Source organism: Battus philenor, unplaced genomic scaffold, assembly GCF_028537555.1.
Source record: "Battus philenor isolate CCGP_79_NKW_IND1 unplaced genomic scaffold, ilBatPhil1.0.hap1 SCAF_4, whole genome shotgun sequence".
NCBI classification, from domain to species: domain Eukaryota; kingdom Metazoa; phylum Arthropoda; class Insecta; order Lepidoptera; family Papilionidae; genus Battus; species Battus philenor.
In genome coordinates this window covers 3,036,840-3,059,823 of record NW_027181704.1, presented here as the reverse complement: position 1 = coordinate 3,059,823, position 22,984 = coordinate 3,036,840, and the positions used below count along the sequence as shown (strand labels likewise).

Below are 22,984 nucleotides of genomic sequence, written 5' to 3'. Positions count from 1 at the left end.
GCGTCGCCGCACTGACCGCGGCCGGGCGCAACTACACTACAATTATTTCGGGCCGCGCGACATGCACGTCGGCCGGTGCTCTCTCGTGTAATTCGTTCGCCGCTGTGGCTCCTTTCCCGCGCTCGCCCCCTCTCGCCGTGCTTACGTAGAATAGACGCAAACCTCGACTTATTTAACCGTAAGCGCTAGCACGTGAAGATGTTTGCGCGGAGGGAGTTCCTCTTTGTAATTCGTTTAGGAATCTTTTGTTGGATGAAATCCACAGGTAAATCGGATGATAAAATTTTGACAACAGTACCGCATATTCATAAAGGATAACGAATTCTATGGTTATAGCAATAAATGTCACTTTACAATATGCTGTGTAGGAAGCTATGGGTTTAAGTGGGGTAGACTCTGCTAACTTGAAGTTCACCCTCGCCCTTACAAAGCCACAATTACCATAACATTAGTTATAGGCCACCTCTTCATTGATACAGCGAGAGCTTCATCGCTAATTGACCCAATTTTAATGACGATTTTTTTGCTGCCAAGATTTATGAGGCGAGTCTCGGCTAACAATTAGAGGGCTTCATTTGATGACAAAATTCATTTATCGTGACAAGACTTAAGAATCCCTCCTTTCGCTAACGTCGGAAAATTAATGAGCTGGTTTGCAAATTTCTAAATCAACCCTTGAAACATAACTCTTGCTCTGTACGCCCGTAACAATATAAATAACAAGCCCATGCTGACCTAACAAAGTTGTACGTACGAGAATGGGAAAGCTGCTCGAGTTTTAGTGGCTACTCAAGGATATTTGAAACCGTCGCTCAAAGTCGGACCTCCTGCTTCACCGTGCGACAGACGACGCCGCGCAAGAGAAGGACGGAAGACCCGCTAAGCACACACGTGTAAGCGAGCCGATCGCATAAATGTGCTAAGCGGGTGAAATATTTTAAACGGTTTAACATTCTCATATTTCGGGACAGACCGTCGCGTCCGTCGCCGGCTCCGTGCAGATACTAATAAAAACCTATTATTTACTTGTAATTATAAATTTACCGTATTTAACACGCACAGGACACCATTCAGGTTATATATACTCGTTCTTGTTTTTAACAGACGTTTATGCACTTGCTGTTTTCTTGTACCATTGACCTCCCTCGTAAGCAATAAATCAAAAAAGTTGCAAATCGACTCTCAGTTTTATAGCCATCAGTAACAAAGGCTTTTTTACTTGGTCTTAAGCGAAGTGTTCTAGAGGTTTCTTGACAAAACAAGATGCGATCATTACTGCTATACTTCAAAAGTTTTAACGTAAGTTTTACCAGCGCATGTCGAAACATGTTTATATTTACGTATAAAACGGCGCGCAAAGAGTATATAATGATAGTTACCGCTCCTGATGTCATCAATATCTCTGCCAGGGGAGTACATCACCGCTGAATTAAAAAATATTACATCCTTCATGGTAATCAAGAACCGCTCGTAAATTATTTTCTCGATACAATAACATTCGAGCACATCGATCGCACCGTGTGTTCTCACACCGCAACTGGTGTGTTATCGAATAAATAAATTAACAAGCGATACGAGTCACACATATCAGAAAATAAAAATGATCTATAGTTGGCGAGTTATCAGTGAATGTTTGAACTTGCTGCCGCTCCATGCCGCGGCCTGACCTCGTTTGTGTAATGTGATACGTAATCAAGTAAAACAGTATATAATACACACACAGTGTACAGATATTGTGTAATATAAATATTGCATATTTTCAACTTGTACAAAGAATACATATATCTGAATACATATTCGATATATCTATCTAGAAGAGATTTCCAGCTATGTTTTATTACGATATCTCCGAACAATAATGCTTAGAAACTTGAAATTTGGTAAGAATTTTCCTTTCGCCGTGTATAGGACTTCCACCCGCAAGAAGGGTTGAGATCTTTCATTAAAAAAATAATATCTGTACCTCTTAAAGGTATAAAACTAGATAATATTTTTGACATGTTAAAAATTAGCTAAGAATGAATTTCACTTGAGGAGTTCACTTGAAGCTGGCAGGAGACATCTAGCAACAACAGCGGTCAACAACCATCTGCAAATATTATTATACTGTATATCTTACATTTAGCCGGTCGTCCTAAGTTTAAAAGATATATATCTTCCAGCCTATGTGAATGATCGAGATTTCAATCAAAGAGATTTGACCGGGTAGGGTGTGTTCACCTGATAATGCTTCCCAGGCGGACAACAGAACATACATAACACAGAGAAAGAGACAGAAATAACTCGAAATATTGAAGGCTGTTTTAGTACTAATTGGGGGCAAAAAACAACGTACTAGCGTAATAACTCCGCTACTTGGAAACACTAATCTATTGGAGACGTCTGTAAGTATAAATTGTTCCAGGGCTCATTCTTTCAAATGTTATTTAAAATACTTAAGAAATATCCTCATTTGATATTGGGCCACAAGAACAGCGCAGTCTTTGTGCTTGGACAAGTAAGGTGAAACAGTATATGATGCAAATGCCGCTCAGTGCAGACCAGTACCCGTACGAAACCGACCCGTCCTCGCAGCGCACGCCCGACGTGGTCTCGACCGTTCTGGAAGATTCTTCAGGCCTTATTTGCTCACGAATGCCGCCACAGATGGGTAACAAATTTCTCAAATTAGGTTTTGGATTAATTGGCAGCGGACATGTTTTTGCGTACTCCCCGATCATTAAACATGAAAACATTATTCATTTAATGCATTTTATTTCTAAATTATCAAAAGCTCTGCCCATATCCACAAAATGAGACTTAATAATTATTTTAATAAGGAATACATTAGTTATTTCAAACATTAAACTTAATGCAGAGATATAACACAATTGATGGAGCTTGCTGAGCCGAACGTATTAAATTAGCATTTACGACGTATAATCTATTCGACGAAGATCGTATAAAAATGCCGCAAAGAAAGATATGAACTGCTGACCAATCCGGAATAGAGTTGCGAGGAGGTCAATCTACGTATAATAATGCATCCGGTCGTCTATGCATGGACATAGAGGTTTACGAACGAAATGCTAGTCTAATACAAGTTGACTAATCGTATTGCGTAAAAGATTGTACTGCATCGATGAAGTTTCTAGCGTTGGAAAAGATCAAGGCCGAGTGAAAAAAATTCGACGTCTAAAGAATAATTTTAAAATTTTATGATTGATGAGTCCTTGAAAGTTGAGGGCGTAGCTAGTGCATGGACGGTAAGAATTTATGATTTAACTTTCAAAATTAAAAAAGCAACGACGCCGAATAGGACATTGTTACCGGCGCGCGCGGAGCCGATACACTTTCCCGCAACGAAAGCTTGTTAGCGAAAGTGCAAATCGCATGTGACCCACATAAGCGGCAGACGCTAGGGTCACAAGTATACGGCGAGCTTGTTCAATTTTTTTGCGAATTGTCGAAAGCAAAAGTGGCCGTTGTATGTAGGTGAGGCCGGCAAGGTCGCGTCGCCGAATTCGGCCGTTGACCCGCTCCGATGCCGCGATCGCGTCGAACATCGGCCGCAGGACCGGCGGCATCCTTTCCGTTCCAAGAATTAATTCGGGCTGCAGCGCGCGGCGAGCTCGTTTGATGTGCGCCTTTGCATTGTTATTGATTGCTCGTCTTTGTAGTCTTTTTTACAATTTTTTACTTTGGAAATATCATCGAAACGCATTATAATAACGTCCACGCTTAGCTCAGTCCGCGTGAAATCATAAGCGTATTGTTAAAGTATCGTGTCAGATGACTTTTGGAATTGTTAACTTATTTTCTATACCTTTATATGTAAGATATTGCTACGAGATTTCAGCTTTAAGAAGATAGTTTCCACATCGGCGGCAACATCCACCGCGTTGTGATACGTATCAGTAGACATCGGACAAATAGCCTGCGTATCTTGCCATTCTCAATCATAAAAATAAACTATTTTGGTAAATTAATCAAAAATTTCGAAATCTTGAGAATAAGTATAAAATAGTGTCAGAAGCTGCGCCCAAGTTAATGCCTACATCAGTTAAACATGTAACATTTGATACAGCTTTAACGTCAGCCTTTCTCCCGCAGACGGTGCCGACCGCCGCATAGCGCCACTGTTTAATTTAAAATAGTCGAGTTTGGCCACGCACGTCACCGGCGAAACCGACAAAGACTAAACAGAAAAATTCTTATCCCGCGCCGAAATAGAACGGCAAGCCGAGGTGCGAGGCAGTTCCACGGCGCCTGCACCCAATACTGACTGTTACACAATGTCCACCGCTCAATGCAAGTGCAAAAACCGCTCGCACACGGCGCTACACATGTTTTTTTAATAAATATAATGATAATAAATATATGATGCCAAGGCACATGCATATGGTAGATTCAAATACAGTTATGTACAGATATTTCATTGGTTCTGCAGATGCACAATTTATGATATTCGCTAGCTTTCAATACCTTTTTCAGTATCTTAGCTCTTACCACTAGAAGGAATTAGGAATGCTTAGTGCGAATCGGTTGCCGAAACTTTAATTTTCTCTTTCTCACATGGGTTCACTTCGGATAAGCTGATGCAAAGGAACCAAATCAATCAATCATATCCGTGACGAGAAAATGTCTCGTTAAATAAATGGAACACCATATCTTGCGCTCGATCCTTCTGAACACTAAGATGTAAGTAGTTTCTCTAGTACCCTTGTGCCGTGTACGAAACAGCTGCGTATCGCTATTTCTCATCATTTTGATACTACGTGAAACATTGTTCTTGTTGTACACTTTAATGCGTTATGATTTAATGCCACTATTACAAAAACTCTTCGCCTCAGATTATACACCCACATATTGATAGATACCACAAATTCAGAGTCACGTTTTATAGTAAAAACAATTTGCTATGCTATAAGGGAGTGATTAATTTGTATACTAAATAAATTTTATTGAAATTAAGTACGAAATCAGTTTACGAACGCGTTGCCTATGAGTAGAGTCGGTGCGATTAGTATATCATAAATAATCACATAATTTATTCATCACGTCAAATTCAAAACGTCAGTCAGTGTAGTTGTCGATCAACCACTTACAGAAACAACAAGTGCACAGACACGTATCATGTCCCCCCCCCCCACCACCACACACACACACACATACACACACATAAATGTTGAGGCGCTATCGAGAAATAATAAAATCATGCACCTTACAAGAAATGTATAAGTCAAAATAAACTGTTGCGTTGATATTTAAATCTATATAATACATCTAACTCAACACGTTATCTTTGGAATGTAACAATTATCCTTATGACTTTACAATGAAATGACTTTGTAGGAATATTCCTTTTGATGAGTAGAGGTCATCTTTGAACGGATTTTATATGTCTTATATATGTATAAAACTTGTTCAGAACATTTTTAGCAAGAACGGATCTTACGAAATTTAACCACAAAAGGCAGTAGTACTGACTGACAGTTTAAAATTTTGAAGCTAGTATTCGAGGAGATAAATACAAACATTCATACAAATATTCTTCTCTTTTTTGCCTATTTTTCTTTTACCTTATAATAGTAGGAGGCCATTCACAAGTGATTCGATCTTTATCATCACATCAGCCGATAGACTATCACATTTAGGCATAGGCTTCCCCCTAGCATTACTACGTCGACCGATCTAGCGCTGTTGCTGGGTCCTATTTATCTCTTACATAAGCATATTGAATATAGCACGAGTATATATAATGTGAATGTAAAGATAAGTGCGTTGCAGCTAATTCGCGTATCGGAGAGCGCGTCTGAGCGCTGCCGCGCCGCGGCGTAGGCATAGCTTCGCTGTTGGGGCAGCGAGCACCCTCCGTCACGAGCCGGCGCGCATCCTAATGAGTGGGCGTTCAAAAGCACAAATAATACGTCGTGTGCACATGTCGCGACGCCAGAGGGCAGCGCCGAGCAACCCCCCGGCCGGCTCGCAAATTTTATTAAAAAACACACATAAATAATAGTTGCCTTCTACGTGGCGATTAGATATACGCGTGAAACCTTTAAGAGTTAATGTAAAGCACGGTACACCGTATCCAAGAATAAATAATATCATACATAATCAATAACGTTGTGATAAAGTTTGATCTGTCGCATGTCGATAGAAAAAAAAATTAATGAAACATATCTTAGAGTGATAGCTTTACACACTGTGATTAGAAATAAGAGCCGTACATTCGCCTCTAACTTTTACACCTGTAAACGGACTTAAAATAAAATAAAATTAACTGCTTGAGATTTCGATCCAGCTGCATAATTTCCAAATTATTAACGAATTACTTATAATAAGAACATAAATTTCCAAAGCATTGTCTTGAAGCCAAAATGGATATGCAACGTGCTCGCGGCGGAGTGAACGCGTGTCTGTTATTTGATATTCATTTTTGAACAATTCTTTTGAAATTGAAATGACGCAAAAGTGAGCTCCCTTTTGCGCCATTTAAATTTTCATTACAAGTCTGATTGTAAATGATTACCACTCAAATTCAAAAGACTTTGTAACATTGATTCGTACATATGAAGGAAACATCCCTTTGTGGGCTTGACAACCATAATATTAAAGGAATTTGTTTTAAACTTCGCGCTCCAATTCGTTTAAAAAATAGAATATAACTCCGCTGCAAATGTCGCGGCGTGGGGGGTGAGCCCGCGCGGGACTGGGCTGTCAGATTTCCCTTCCATCTCATTCCACGGAACGACGCCCCGCTGCGCGCATGTGTCCTACCGAATATTCGTTTTAATTCCCTTACAATAGACAGCACAAAATCACAACAGAAGCGATAGCGCCGCCGTTACAGTTTATACTTTATACGATGCACATAAATGTTATTTTGCCGTGAAACGCGAGGCCTCCGCTCGTTCCCAAGCTATTATTTTAATATTCCCAACACGAACGGGTAAATTTTCTAAAACGATGCGCTGCTCGCGGCCGCCATTACCGCTAACAGGCCCAATAATAACGAAACACGTTTTCAGACGTACCAATGATCACGCTATCGAATGTCACTGCTTCCTCCTGGGGCAAAGACCTCGGGACTTCGGCAGTGTTCTTATCAACGCGTTTGCGTCTGAATTATTGTTGATTGATACATTTTTTACCCGTTCCTCTTTAAGACGCATTCGTATCTCATTTTATGAGTTCGATTGAATTCCATAAAAACCGTCTCATTGGGAGGATGTATTGTATACAATAAATAACTTTATTACGCGTGTGATAACCATGCGGATTTTGAAAAGTTGCAAATAAAGGGTTTGTGCTTGTAACCCTACTTAGATTTGATAACGGTTTTGGATTTGGTTGGTTGCCATATTTGCAAATGTTAAGAACAAAAGTTATCATCATTTCAACCTTAATACCTCCACTTCTATTGTATTTCAAAAGCAGCACTTCCAAAAATATATTTTTGGAAGTGCTGCTTGCCACTGTCGGATAAACAAGCGATTGAGATTAAAATCATTTTATCTTTCAAGTAAGAACCAATACAATACCAAATATAACAATTATAATCGCAGCTAGTAAATTATCGTAAACAAACATCGTACCTCAGTATTTTTAATTTTTGCCGACATATATTTTAATTGAAATTCTATAATTAAGCGTACATTTATTTTTATTGCACCAATTCATCTAACACAATGTACATATATATGTCTGATTGAAATCGAAAGTATCTTTGTAATTGCAAACAAGTCTGCGATCGCTCAGTCAGTATAACGTAATTATTTCATTACATCTGCCGCTGCCCGTGTGCGCGTGCATCGTCAAATATGTCAAAGTATTTAATTGAACATGTATTTATACATATAAATCAGAGAAGGATGCAAGTTGTAAAAAATCTTTGTACGTTAAGTGCCTAAAGTAATCGCTTTTTCTGTCGAAACAGATAGCTGGACGTCATTTGGTCGAAGCTAGTCTCACTAAACTGACATAAGTTAGCCCCGGGCTGTGGTAACATGCCTGAGCTGTGGTTATATTTAGAAAAACAAAATGTTTTGTATAAGATGAAGTTGTAATAATATTACATTAAAAAATATAAAAATCAGTAGCTAATGAGGCGCACGCTGTCAATCCACTTATACACTTACTTACTTACATATATATATATATATATATATATATATATATATATATATATATATATATATATATATATATGTTACAAGTGTAAAACCTGGAAAGGGATCAATGTATAGATGTATTATTTCTAAAACCATTAATTTTGGAAACGGTGTACAATACATTAATTGACAGCAAATGTGTTGTGTGCATTCACGCAATTAAATCTTTTAGAATTATGACCAATCATTCCATATATTGAAATTCATTGTTTTTCTAAGAAAAATAATAATTTAATTCGTAGATATTTTTATATATTTTACGACATAGGAGACGTGGCTACAAATTGATAAATAGCAATGGAACTGTTGGTGGTGGTTTATAAACATTAAGACATGAGGTTTATTGAGAAAGAAATGTAACAGTACATCAATAACTGTATAACTAAAAAAATTGTGCATTGATTCACGCACAACATGGTATGTACAAGATAAATCTTCCGTACGGTGCACTGTTTGATAAGCTTAAAAAATATTTAGTATTAAACTTTATGGTTTCCTAGAACCGAATAAATGCATCTAGTTCTGTAAACAAATCCTAATGGTGTCTATTCACCTTATTCTCTCTCGTTGCTTCTGTTTCACGCACATAGCAACGGCCTCGGGTTGTATTGACAGGCGAAATTTACTATTAAACTTTGATTTCCTAGAACTGCATCAATGCATCTAGTTCTGTAAACAAATCCTAATGGTGTCTATTCACCTTATTCTCTCTCGTTGCTTCTGTTTCACGCACATAGCAACGGCCTCGGGTTGTATTGACAGGCGAAATTTACTATTAAACTTTATGATTTCCTAGAACTGCATCAATGCATCTAGTTCTGTAAACAAATCCTAATGGTGTCTATTCACCTTATTCTCTCTCGTTGCTTCTGTTTCACGCACATTTCAACGGCCTCGGGTTGCATTGACAGGCGAATAGGCGCCTTAAGGCAAACGAGACTTCAAATGAATGTATAAAGAAATTTCTTGATTCTAAAACACGAAGCGGAAATTTGTTCACCAGCGTATTGGATGATTACGTGTAGGTACATGATCCAGTCGTCTTAGACAAGTTGTTATAATTAAAAAATTATTACTAGTGATTCAACGATGAAAGGCGTTTCTGCTCTCCGTTTTCGTCTTAGGCGATTCTAAATGTTTTAATTGCTCCCATGACCAGCAAAGACGTTTCACACAAGCAGCGCACGGACACACCGAGTATTCAACGTCGTCTGCGCGCAACTTATGCATTCGTGTAATCGACGCCCACGCGCGACAATAATTAGTGTGACGCGGTCCTAACGTTCCCATTCATCACGCTGAAAGGAAGTAGCGTCGCGTGAGAATCGTGTCACAGGGGTCCCCTTTCTCCCTGCCCCCCTCGCGGTCCCCGCGCGCGTCGCACCCTGCGATTATTATGCTTTAAGCGCTCCCGTCGGGGTGACTTTTTCGCGCATCTGCTATTTATTTACGCGCTTTTTATATTCATGGATCGCGTAAGTGGTCGGCCGCGGGAAGGCGTCCCGCGTACCGCCGCGTCTCTGCACCCAGAGCGTGCGGCTGCTCCGACATCGGTGCGCGGTACAAGTGACCGCGTTGCAAATGTGCCTAACCTAACAAACGTGGACGCTTCGCAACAAAATTTTAATGCAGGCTTCACTAGTTTGATAAGTTTGGTTGACTTGTAGAGAATGGCCAGAAAACAGTAAGGCCATCTTTATACAAGTTAAAGGAATCAAATAAAATATTCCTACGTTCTTAGCCTTGATTGATTTCAATGTTATAACAGTCATTCATAAACAATATTTTTATACATATGATTAACTTCTACCGACTGTATTCACTTAGATAAATTTGTCAATTTATGCGTCCTATTTCCACAGAGCATATCTCACATCACTGAGAAGCCAATGATATGATATGATATAGAAAAGTCCAACCTACAGGAAAGGATCAGATAGGCCGAAGTAAGGACAAAGTTATGTAAAAGAAGCTGGAGGACTTCACTCAAACGAATAATCATCACTCAGGACATGAGGTGCAAAGCTACTAAAAAGGTGAAGATTAACACTACAAACAACACTTTAAATATAAAAAATGAAGAAGGCTTCATTATTATTATATTTAGCATTATTTCTAAACTGCTACATAAGATTGGTCTAGATAAATCCTTTTTTATTCCGACGTGTTTGCACTCCGTTTGTGTACACTAAATTAACCCTAAAAGGTATCGTTTGTACTAAGGCAGCGCGGGTACAACAACCGAGATGCGGCAAGTACACGCAAACTGTACAAACAAACGTTGGGCGGTTAATAAGATTTTCAATTCATGTACAAGATAACTTCGTCGCGCGCCGTCTGTGCCGACGCTCAGAAAACCCAATTTCCTCCGCAAATCGCGCCGCGCGATAAGATAGACGGTCGAACTCCGGTGAAGGCTACCTGTTAAATATTAACTGTTGGTATACCTAATTTAGGTACTCCGCACATTTACATTAAAATACAATTAAAAAAAAGTTCCATATCTCTTATTTCAAGCGAAGTCAACATCGCAATAGCTATCCACTGTCCTTTGTGTATATTCATGTTCATGCTCCGTCGACTCAGCAATGCAAATAGGATCTTGGCTTCGAACAACGGCGTACGTGCTATTTACAAATTTAAAAAATGAATGCCTCGATGCCAGCGCGCGGCTTTAAGACTGTTTAAACTCGCCGTACCCGCTACCTCAAGATATGCGAGTAAATTTCCACTTTGAATTTATGAACATCGCTTCCACAAGGTGTATAATCGTCTGACTATCGAAAACAGAGCTAACATCTCTTAGCGACGATTTAATCGCAATGCAATCGAAGACTTAATGCACCGCTCAAGAGTGCACGCCACAAACACGCGTTAGGTGCAGACGGATAGAGTGGATTTTCGCTTGAACGTAAGCGAAATGACGGAACGGCAGCTTCAAAGACAGCAATAGCCGCTTCCGGCTGCGTCTAGGCAGGAAATAGGTAAATCCACGCGGCTTTGTCTCTGAGCCGCTTCCAGCGCTGTCGAAGCTCTGCGGTTTATAAGTTTGCCAAATCTCCCTGCGTTATTATGTTTGCGTTAACTGTACTGTTGGCAAACTATACAAAACAAAAATTTCATACATAGAACAAAAAAAACTATTCTATACTTACAAATCTCATAATAAATTACAAGTAATATTTTATGTATTACTTTATTACTCACTATCAATATGTTTATTAATAATAGTAAGTAACTTTAATGATACGTTCAAACTAAACATTGTACGCAGTAATTACTTTCTTATTTAAACAATTTACTAATTAAGCAATTTAACAAATTACCGCTGTGCATAATGATCTGTTTTTTCTTTAATTAAAGCTAATAATAATACGTCTTATATCAGATTCTACAAAACCACGACTTGTAATAATCGCACCGACAGTTCCGTATGGGAACTAAAATAGTAATATTATGTATCACGTATTGAATTAACATGGTAAAAGGTCCGCATATGATGCACTTTCACAGTTATCAACAATAGATGGCGCTGCACCTTATAATCAGGAGCTCGCCGCGGGTTCGTTCGCAGAGCGTCGTAAGCCGACACGCTCGGTTTGCATACGTCTTTTATCATTAAAATACAATGGAGGTGCGCCGCGACGCCGTCCTGTACCAGAGGTACTCAAACTTTTCTCTCGCAGAACACGTGCTGATTTATTCCATTTTGCGTACACTTTGTGATCTCCCTTGTCGAGCATTATCATATTGACAGCTTCGCAAAGACTTCATACACATAATAAGAACAGCATATTAATATTTAGGGGAACAGAAAGTAATGTTATTAAGTTAAATTCACACGACTACATTTGTTACAAGTTTTTATTTCTAATCAACAACATATTTACCTTCGTTATTAACAACCCTTTGACATCTATTATAAAAATTTTCAAAACCGCAGCGGTAAAAATCAATCGAATTTTCTGTAAAGTATGTCTTTTCGACATTCCTTTTCGGTGCCCCTAATATATGTTATTAGAAACGTTTCGTATCCACATATCAACATTAGTATAATATGCTCGATTAGTATAATAATTTTAAATGTGTCAATGTATAGCTCACTTGCTGTTAATAAATATATAATACAGTCTACCAAAAATTAGTCGTTTGGACAAATAATGCCTAATAAAATTCCGGTAAAATTCGGATTGATGCATATCAAAAATAATTATTGTTTACTAACAGTACCAGACTTTGAGCCCACTTTGCTGCCTGAATCTTTATGATGGCTAAGTTTAGGCAAGTTGCATTCCGATAAAAAAAATTAATGTAACATATTCCGGAGCTATCATTTTATACAGGGCGGAATTTTAAATAGGTGTAAAAGATTAAAATCTTTTATGTCTATAACCAAACGCAATGTATAATATTAAAGCCGAGAATAATTCTTCTAAGGTCAAACAAAAATATGTATACGGTGTTAGATTTATTACATTCATGATGAACCACTTATTCCTCAGCACTAAACACCAGTTTGAGAAAAAATGAAAATGAATCGCTCGTGCGGAACTATTTAATAGTATAAAATAATAAGTCTAATGAGAGACAGAGCGTACGTACATTATAGAATGTAATTAATTTTATAAGTAGTGGAATTAAAAAATAATAATTAAAAGTAGAATGTTCGACCAGTGCAGTTAAAACACGAAATGAAATATTTTTCACTGGCATGACCGCCTACAAACAATCTAGAAAGGTAATTAAATTTGTACATTGTCTTACATAATTGATGAGATTCCTTTTGAAATCTTTCCAAATACATAACAGATGATTGAAATATACAAGAAACGAATTCTTTTGGTTGGTAACCTTATTTTATTAGTAAAGAACTATTGAGCCTAACAATTACACGTACATGAAATAAATAGTTGGTATAATATCACTGATACATTCCAAATTTAATTAATAAACGGCACACGCACGGAAAGGTCTAGACAGAATTACTACAGGTTTCTAATCTGACTACCGAGGACAAGGCACGAAATATTTTTTATACTTTTGCGTGGCGGGGACTGTCAGGGGATGAAATAATGTCCGATCGTTGGTTTTACCTCCTGGACGTTATGGAATTAAGATGTATGGTTCCACGCACATCTGGGCGAACATCTTCTGGGTCAATATTACTATAAAACACACTACAGTTAGGTTATTGCAGTGTTAGGGTTAAGGAACGTAGATAGCGAAATTACTTGAGCATTCGTATTCTAGATTCGAGACCTTACGAAGCATAAATAGCAACGAAGTCAGTCAAAATCAGACATATAATGAAATTATTACATTTATAATCGCAACATCTTTTATGCTATACTAAAATTTTGTATTTGAAATTTTCAGAGCTTTGCAACCTAGTGTTATGCACATCACTTTTTCACTGATATGTCGAGAAAGGCTTTCATCTGAGTGACAAAGTGATACCAGTAATAATATTGTAAAAAACGGACCCGAACATTTGTCCTTTCGTTTGTTTATTGAAATCTTTTACGAGTGAAGCCGTGAAAGCTTCTTTCAACAAATATCTCAATAAGAAGCTAATAGCAACATATCTGTTAATATTGTTTTAATATACCTGATACTTGGAAATATACCATAGATTTTGGTATTAAATAATTTTAAGGTTTTTGACAATAATACGACCGCATTGCACAAATATCCTTAAAATTCACACATCACAATCACTAAAAATATCCTTATAATATATATTTACCATTTATTTACTTATTTGTACAAGTTCCTATGTGAAGTTTACGTTAGCTTAAATGTCATTCGTTTTTCCCTTAATCAAATTTCGATACCATTTTGAAACACTCAGCTATTGCACGCAATGCACGCACACACGAATAAAATTGTGGTATAGTTGTTTACTCACACAGCGGCGTGGCTCATAGCAAGGACCTCACAAGAGCTTCCGAGCACTCCGCACGCCCTCCTCGCCATTAGAATACAATGCAATGACACCGCGCGGACGGCTGCCGACGCGACGCGAATATACTACGCGCGACTTCCTGGTTTCCTCACAGTCGTGTGATCTTGTGTCACGATGTACTTGATTAAAGCAAGTAACCTAAATCCTTCACGGCAGCGTATGCGAAGCTTTCTCAAAAATGATTAACTTGAGTACGTATGCCCATAAGTACTAAGGTTGTATAGGTTCGAGCCGGTATATGTTATACGGGAAGGCCCCCAATAGCAAAACTGACAATATATGGTCGCGCGAAGTAGCTTTATTTGCAAAGCGCAAAACCGGTCATCGTGGCGAAGCCTATGCCTTGCAGTGGACGTCTATCGGCTGAATGATGATGATAAGCTCGACCAAGACATATCGTCTGCTATTTATTGATTTTATTATTTACATTGGTCACAGTAACCACTTGGTCACGACACAAAAAAGTGCCAGAAAAATCCAATTTGATGGTTAATAAATTATAATCAGATTGGGATTTCCTATAGCAGCAACCTTCAACTTCAAGCTACGAGGGTTTCAAACGCGCCCTAATCTAAGAAGAGCTACCTTGACTCTCTGATACATAAATTAGGTGACTGAAATTTTTAAAAGCACGTTATTACTCCCAACGGAAAGGAAATCGTCGCTCCGACTGTATTTCGCTGAACAGGCTAAACACATCGGAGCAGTGTCCTCTGACAACATGACGCGACGAGACAAAACTGTACACGGCTCGTCCTTAGTATTTTTTATCAGTTTTTAGTCTGTGCAAACGTTTTTAACGTCTAACGTTAAGATAAGAAATAGCAGGTTTCGCGATAAACTGTCCCAGATTATAACCGTGAGGAACGTAGCAACGACGGAAACGCGGTCTAGATGAGTTTTTAGGCTTAGTTAGCAATAACCCGACTCGTTATTTATTTTAATGACATTGTCTTCCTCGCGGTAACGATAATATGAGAAATAAATTCACCAATATTTTGAGTAAAAAGTGATAAATGATTTATTGAAATTCTATCTGTACAACACCTATACAAATTTAAATATAGCAGTAATTAATTATTGTATTAAAGTCAGTCTCATCGACAAAAAAACGAAGGTAAACATTTATCAGCAACCTCCCCCCGCCCAGCCGTAACGAGTGCAGGTCTCGACTCCGCAACGAAGAGCCATTGAAACAGTTAATATTCACCAAAAAATCACTTCATACATGTGATGCGAACTTTTCTTTTAACCGAAGAGTCCCCACAGGACATAACTCGCAGGGGACGTCGCCCCTCCAGGCGGCGAGGGGATGCCAACAGCCCCAATTAAACAGCCTGTAATAATCTTTTTAATACTTCACAAAAAAATTTACGTCCGCGCCCGACAATGGTGAAGTTTAAATATACAAGCAGCGTTCCCTAATCAAGATTACTAATTAAAAAGACATAAAATCACTTTCATTACTTTAGTTTAATACTTAAATCTGTATTCATCGGTAAGGTGACATCGTTTGAGCGCTTCAAGTTTGGAATGTTGATAAAATAATTAAATTATGAAGCAGCTACTCGAAGCTCCGCCATTTTGAGCGAACCGGGATTTCACATTAACGTGCGGATTAAAATTCCACATGGACTGCGCCATAAACCCTTTTTCAGATTACTGCCTATCACACATCTCTGACTGTCATTCCTGCTATCAATATACCATTGTATTATTGTTTAATACACATCAATCAGGTCTATTTATACTTTAACATTTTAAATGTCTAGATTGTGTTATAAATATTTTAAAGACATCGCTTATATTTTTAGTCAAATCGGTAACAAATATTTCGATGTACACATCTCTCCGACAGCACGTAGCAGGTGCGGGTAATTCAATATCTTAACTCAAAAAACAATATAATAGTCATCATGCACGCTACGCGCCGGACCAAGGTTGAAGCGGTCGGTGTAATGAAATCGGATCCTCTTTCCTGGACACGAAACCTCCGACCAGTTTAGTCAACAGTCTTATGATTTGAATTTCAGTTCATTTGAATGTTTTAACTGTATCTTTCATTTCTTTCCATGCAACATTTTAATTCGCAATACGAAATTAAACCTTTTTCAAATAGGCTGCATTATAAATTCTTCTAAAAATTCATTATTACTTTAACGTTGGTCTTCTGCAAATAAAGGCTCACATTTTTTTTTAAACTATATATATACATATTGATGACGTTTAGATTAATTGCGTGCATGCGCAGCAGCGGTGCGTACAGGGCGCGATTAAAAAGATAATTCCGTACGTGATATTTTATTGAGCGATCGAGCAACAGATGTCGTAGGCAGATAAGCTTCCGAGCGCATTCGCATTAGCGAACACAAACAACCCGCGCGTGTGGTCATATTGATGCACGTACGGTCGCTCCCCTGCCCTCCGCTAGGGTGACCAGCGTGCTGTGCGTCCCAAGCCACGCTTTTACTTATTATTTACGTCCGCAATAATACAGCTCCCAGCGGCCTGCAAACCATGCACTAAGTAAGGCAGTTTCTTTACTTAACTATTCCTAAAGTTCCGTTCATTCAGCTTATGCGATGTGCTAAGAGCATTAACATAAACTCCATAGATATAGCAATGTAAGCATTAAAATCATTAATTGTAAAATTAAATTTCGTTAACGATTACAGACAATTGTAATGATCTTATATTTTAAACCTATTCTGGCTCTGATTCACTATGATTGTGTGTAAGCTAAAGTTTAAAAACTCTAGATGTGTTAGTGAATTGTTATCTAAAGATTTAACTGACGAAAACACTAGCCTGATATAAGTTTATCGAAAACTTCCCGAAGTTTTGTTTTAAAACTTAATCAATTCTCTTTAAATTACTTATTGTAAGTAGTAGGTAACCTTGTTTCCGTGTTAGTGTATGATAAAACTCGATAAGTAATGATCTTGGTTTTATTATGGTTAGGTGGCCTCAATGAGAAAAATAATAATAATGATATTAGAGTCGCATAGTCACATCGAATAGGCAATGACTGAAAATAAGTTGAGACATGTCCTATAACTAATTATTTTATTGTAATTCGAAATAAATGAAGAAAATATATGGTGATAGGAGAAATATTTTTAAGTTTTAATTAAAATTATCCGGAATCGAGTGGACACCCTACAAAGACTAGTACAAACAATTATAAAAGGACGGGCGTCGCCCCGCGCCGCGCCGATAACTTTGCAGTGCCCGCGCCGCGGACGGCGTTGCCCGATTTCGCAAAGCGCTGACCACCGTATCAATGTTTACAGACGCAAAGGTCACTCCAAAGTAAATGATCGTCAAGTATGCAGCGATAGACCACAGAGTCCATCCATATCTACGAAACTAAGATAAATTCACGTCAAAAGGACAAGACGCAAACGAATAACGACTCGAGTATATAAATTGGTAACTAAAATTAATTATTTCATGAGCAATAACCGATAAATTTAACAATAATGTATTTCATTGTTCATTTTATCATTAAATGATCAGAATTACAGTACAATACAATACACATATACCGTATTCATAACAGCAGATCCTTTGAAGTAAAGTCAAATTATATTATTTGATATAATTATTGACCAATTTATTTTTGTCTTTTCGTGAAGATTTGACGAAATTAAGCCAGCAGAACTATTGGAGATGACATTCAAAGTTTTTTAAAAAAAAAAAGTAATGTGATTATTCATTTATGCTTATACAAGCTGCCAATATAGAAGTCGAGACATGAAAGAAACACCTAGAAAGGCTTCGTATCAATTGCACCATGATCGAATACATTTATGTCAACGCTAAGCAAAACACAGCGCAGCTGCGTAGCGATGTAAAAGGACACGCTGTATTAGTACCTATCCGCATTTAGTACATTCGAATTACTATTGTAAGTCGAAAGTAATATATTTAATCGATTCTCATAAGTATCAATAGTAAAAATTTATCGAGGGGAAGTTTTATTTCTTGAAATAAAAAATATGATATAATCAAGAGGCCAAATAATGAAAGAGTTAATTTTTAATTTAATCGCGTAAATAATTGTAAGCTGCGAATTTGCGCCGTAAAGTCGCCAATTAGCATGCCGGTGTCCATTTGTTTTATGGTAACGAGGCTGTTTACCGCTTATCGCCTAACAATTAGCATCGAGTCGCTTTCATCCAATTAGTCACAGGCAAAAAGTTCTCGAGCGTGACTCGCGTGAGCGCGAGTCAAAGTTTACGCCCGTGTGTTCAGATTTCGAAAACATTAAATCGACTTAAATATTCTGTATTTAAAAACTTCTTCTGTATAAAAACTCTACGCTTTAATAAATGCATTTAAACATTACCGTACTGGCTGTATGCACCTTTATCTCACAGGTAATGTTGATCTAAAATATTGTTGACAAACTATTTGCAAGCATATTGATAGGAATCAATCGAGTATTTCTCTCAACAAAGTCGCACGATCGTGTTTTTCTGTTCGTGGTGCGGCGGTAGCGGAAACTAATAAGCGGCATCAAATGCAGTAATCGTAGCTGCAGTCACCTTGGTCGCGATGACGCGACGGCCTCGCGGCGCCCGTACGAAACAAAGCGCGAGTGCCGCACCACGCTCGATGACAATGCACCGCGTCCGGTGGCGTTGTACCCGCGTAACGGCACCCGAGCACGTTTCTTAGAAGCGCTCGCATCAAGCGCATGCGTCGTGTGACATTTGCAGATGCGTTTTGAGGACACCGTGTTATTTCGGTACCAAAGTTATATTCTGAGGACGTGAGCGTGCACTCAATATTTGCGTTTGGCGCGATCACTGAGTAAACACTGGGTACAATGACCATCGCAGACTCATGAAAACTACGTCGCGTACTTACCAAAGCGACCGTGAAACAAAAATATTACTGTGGTAAAAGATATGCTTATCTGGATTGCCGAGGGAGGCCGAATCTACCCAGACACGTTTCTAAGCAGTGCCAAGGGGCGCCGGCTCGTACTGTAGGAAACCTTGGACCTTCCTAATTGTAACGGACTACCTTAATGGTTTTACAATCTCAAATACCTTAATATTCTCTGCATAAAGATCCGATGGTAAATCGAGCAGCTAGTCATTATTAGTCGTAGGTATATTTTATCATATCAAAATAATCTCGGCCTAAAACAACTCTTTATTTTATAATTGCTAAGAAAAGTAAATATTCAAAACTAGTTTTTACAATATATTTAAATGTAAACCTAAATAAACATATCAAAATAATAATTCATTCCGATTCATATAAGTGAAGCGAAATATTTCGAGTTAAAATTAAATAGCGGCCGGCACGGAATGCGCTAATAGCTGCTTGTTCGAAATAACTGGGGCCGAAAGGTCGATTGTGAAAATTTCCTCGTCCTATATCGCTCACAGCTCGGTAATAACTCGTTTGACATCTCTTACGTCACCAGTGGACGCTCCGTTATGAACGGTCAATGTTTTGTTTTTTTTTTCCTTTAAATGAATTCATTTCGATGAGGAACTTATTTAAAATTATGTTATAATCTTGACGTAAGTTATGTAAGCTAGTTTTTTTATCATAGATTTTGTTGCAGTGTCCAAATCATTTTGTCTCGATAAGTCAAAGTGTAAGTATAGTGATGCAGCAGGAATGAAATAATTATACATTTACATAATGAAGCAAATATAGGGGGTCCCTTTACGTAATCAAATCCAACGGAACGGTTCAATATTCGTTAGACCGTTTTCAAGCGGCGTGTTATCGCAGCGGGTTACGCGCCCAATTAAGCGAGTTTACATATAAATTGAATCTTAACTCGCTGCTGGGTGGCGTGTGCGTTGACGTTCACAAACTATTTTACACTAAACTCATACGCTATTTGACTGTAGACACAACGCGGGGCTGTCAGGGACCTGGAATAACTAGAGGCAGCTGGTTGACAAAAATTAGATATAAATGCTTTATTTTCAGATTCAATTATTGGTTAAATACAGCGGTTATCATATTTCACTTTGATATAATTATAATTTACAAAAAAATAACGTCTTGTCGAGGTAAGTGAAGGAGTGTGGTAAACACGTGTCTATGTGTAGTACAGATATTACATTTTTTTTTTATTTTTGAATATACGTTATGTTGATAGTATTAGATTTAAACTTAAATATTGCCAACGCTTTTCTTATTTTTATGTAACAATCTATTTTTCACAGTTTTGTTTTTGGCACACATTAGTAGTATTACGAAACTTTTCTTCTATAACATTATGTAACCACTAAGAAATTTTTAAAGCGTGTCGCTTAAAAAAAATTAAAACATTTTGTTTAAGATTTTATGTGTGCGCATATTCTGTATGCTTATGTGAAATACGTGCAGTAATACGGTAGAACTAATTGCGCTGTTATAAGTTAAGCTAAACCAGGCGTCGAGTAGAGGAATCACCTGAGCCGACTACCAAAAACTAGTTGATTACGGACCTTTGTGGCCGGCGGGCGGTGACGTAAATCGGGAAGTGGGCATCCGGTCATTAATTAGCGTACAGCGCGTGTCGCGGCCTGACGACAACGCACTCGACATTAGGAAGAGGATAACAGAAAAGAAAACAGTTGATTGTAAAGATTCCGAAGTATGTTTGTTTCTACCACAACTCTACGATAAATAAGGTGCGCTCGAGAACTAGCTCGAAAAGACTTAGTTTGTACAGTTATTCAGGAATGTGAAGAATTTTCTAAGAAGATTCTTACCGACTTCCCTGTTTGTAGGCGTCCTCTGCACCATTAAAGGGGATCAGTTTCTGCTACAAAACGTGACGAGGTCCCAGAGAGTAGTGCCGGGAATATTTTAGAGTTCCATCAGTGCCCTCGTTTTCTGAGATCTAGGACGGCAGAACGAGACAACTACGTATTGCTTGGCATAAGTGGACAATGAGGCTCAACGATTCTTGTAAGATCGGTACTTCTTTAGCCCTATTCTTAGGAACCTGAACTAAAGGGTTAACGAGACACAACGTTCTTTACCACTACCTCGTCGTTTTAAATATATTGCCTCTCTTTCGATCCCGCTCAGTCTTCTTTTGGAAACGCTTTTACAGAAAGAGACCAGCGCGGCCCATTCGCTTCTCTCCGCTAGTGCAGTCATCAGAACAATCCCTCTTACTGTAAAATTGTCACACACCAAAAACTATGATGATGAAATTAATGAAGTTAAGACTGTTCTTATTTTCATTAATCAATGATTATAGACAAACACACACACATAAATAAATATATATACATATATAATAAACACATAATACACTTGACAAACTAATCTGTCTAAATCTCAAAACGCCAACGTGTCTCATAACGGAAGCCGTAGTCTAGACGCAGTCTAGGTCACTCGGACATTGTTCCGCTGCCAAATTGGAAACAATCAACTCCTAGGCTATTAAATCAACGCGTTTAATTTCCATCGTTTTCACAATTTTCTGCAAGCCACAAGATACTGTGCAGGCTCTTTATTATATATTGTTGTCACTTTGTTTAACCTTGTATTTACAAAATCCAATTGAATACACAAATAACTAATTATAGCTAGTACATTTGTAACTTATATAAATTACAATGTTTTATCAAAATAAAAAGCCTTACAATTACGAATGTAACTAATTTGTTAGTAAAACATTTTTTGATGATAAACACCGATAACATATTTATTGAAGTTATTTTTGATTACGGTAAGTGCTTATTAACATGCACCCTTAAGGATTATAAAATTACGAACTACTACAGGTGTGAAGAATACTTCTGTAATTATCTATCGCGCCGCTGCATATTTTTTTCGCATGTCAATGACAAGGATTAATTAATGACATTTAAAAGATAAGTTGGAGAAAAATTAAAAGATACCGGCCGCTTCGGACGACGTCGCGGGCGTATTTTTTTTTCTTGAAGGTCACTCCACCCGATATAAATAAGACAAAGAGCGCGCGCAGTGGCATTCGCGCGGGAAGTGCAGCGGGTGAGAGTGAACCGCCTTACGCAACCGCGCCGCGCTGTCCGACTGTTTTCGCACATGCGGCAAAACAAAAACACGTGATCTCTTTTATTCATTTCATTTAAGAACAAAAATAATTTCTACTTAACCCCTTGGCGATTTTTTTCAATTCCGAGACCCACATTCAACTTTAACAACTCACACAAAATGTTTATTTCATGACAAACAAATATATATTTCAGTGCAACGAAAGGAATTGTTAAATACTAAACAGAGTTTAGGAACAAACTAATAATTTAAAGAACCTTAGGCTGCAATTTTATTCAATTGATCGGTAAACAATAATAATTCTTTTTAAAAAGTGATTTTTATAGTTAATTTTTGATCATTATAAAATTTATAATTGAACGTAAATAATTAAATTTTTGGCCTTCAACCACGTGACTTTCGTTAATGGCACAAAATTTCCACCACGGGTCAGGCTCGTGATTATATGCTAAAGGGTTATATAAATATATCAGTAGGAACAACGTATCGGAAAAAAAGTAGTACAACCTACTAATCCACTGTTTACAACACTACCAATACACACATAGTATAATACACTACCTATGTACTTGCGTATAAATAATCTACAAGGCTTTAAATATCAGCACTTGTTTTTAAAAAAGTTCACAGCGCATGTGTTGGGTTATAGGTATAAAAGCTTTACACTTATTTCTAATGCGGATGATTGTAAATATATTGTTATTACTTTTAAATAATGCTATGTTGTTTAAACGATTTTCCTTACTATATTACGTCAATTATGATTTATAAAACCATGCAGTAATTGACAGCGAGCGAGCTATAAATTCAAACCTTCAAAGCTTTAACACCTTAACCGACATGTAGATTC

General features: G+C 37.8%; 1 protein-coding gene across 2 annotated transcripts in view; it reads right to left on the bottom strand.

The window, feature by feature from the left end:
* jing (AE binding protein 2 jing) overlaps positions 1–22,984 on the bottom strand; it is a 185,901-nt gene that overhangs the window by 14,008 nt on the left and 148,909 nt on the right. The gene's annotated exons all lie outside the window — the stretch shown is intronic.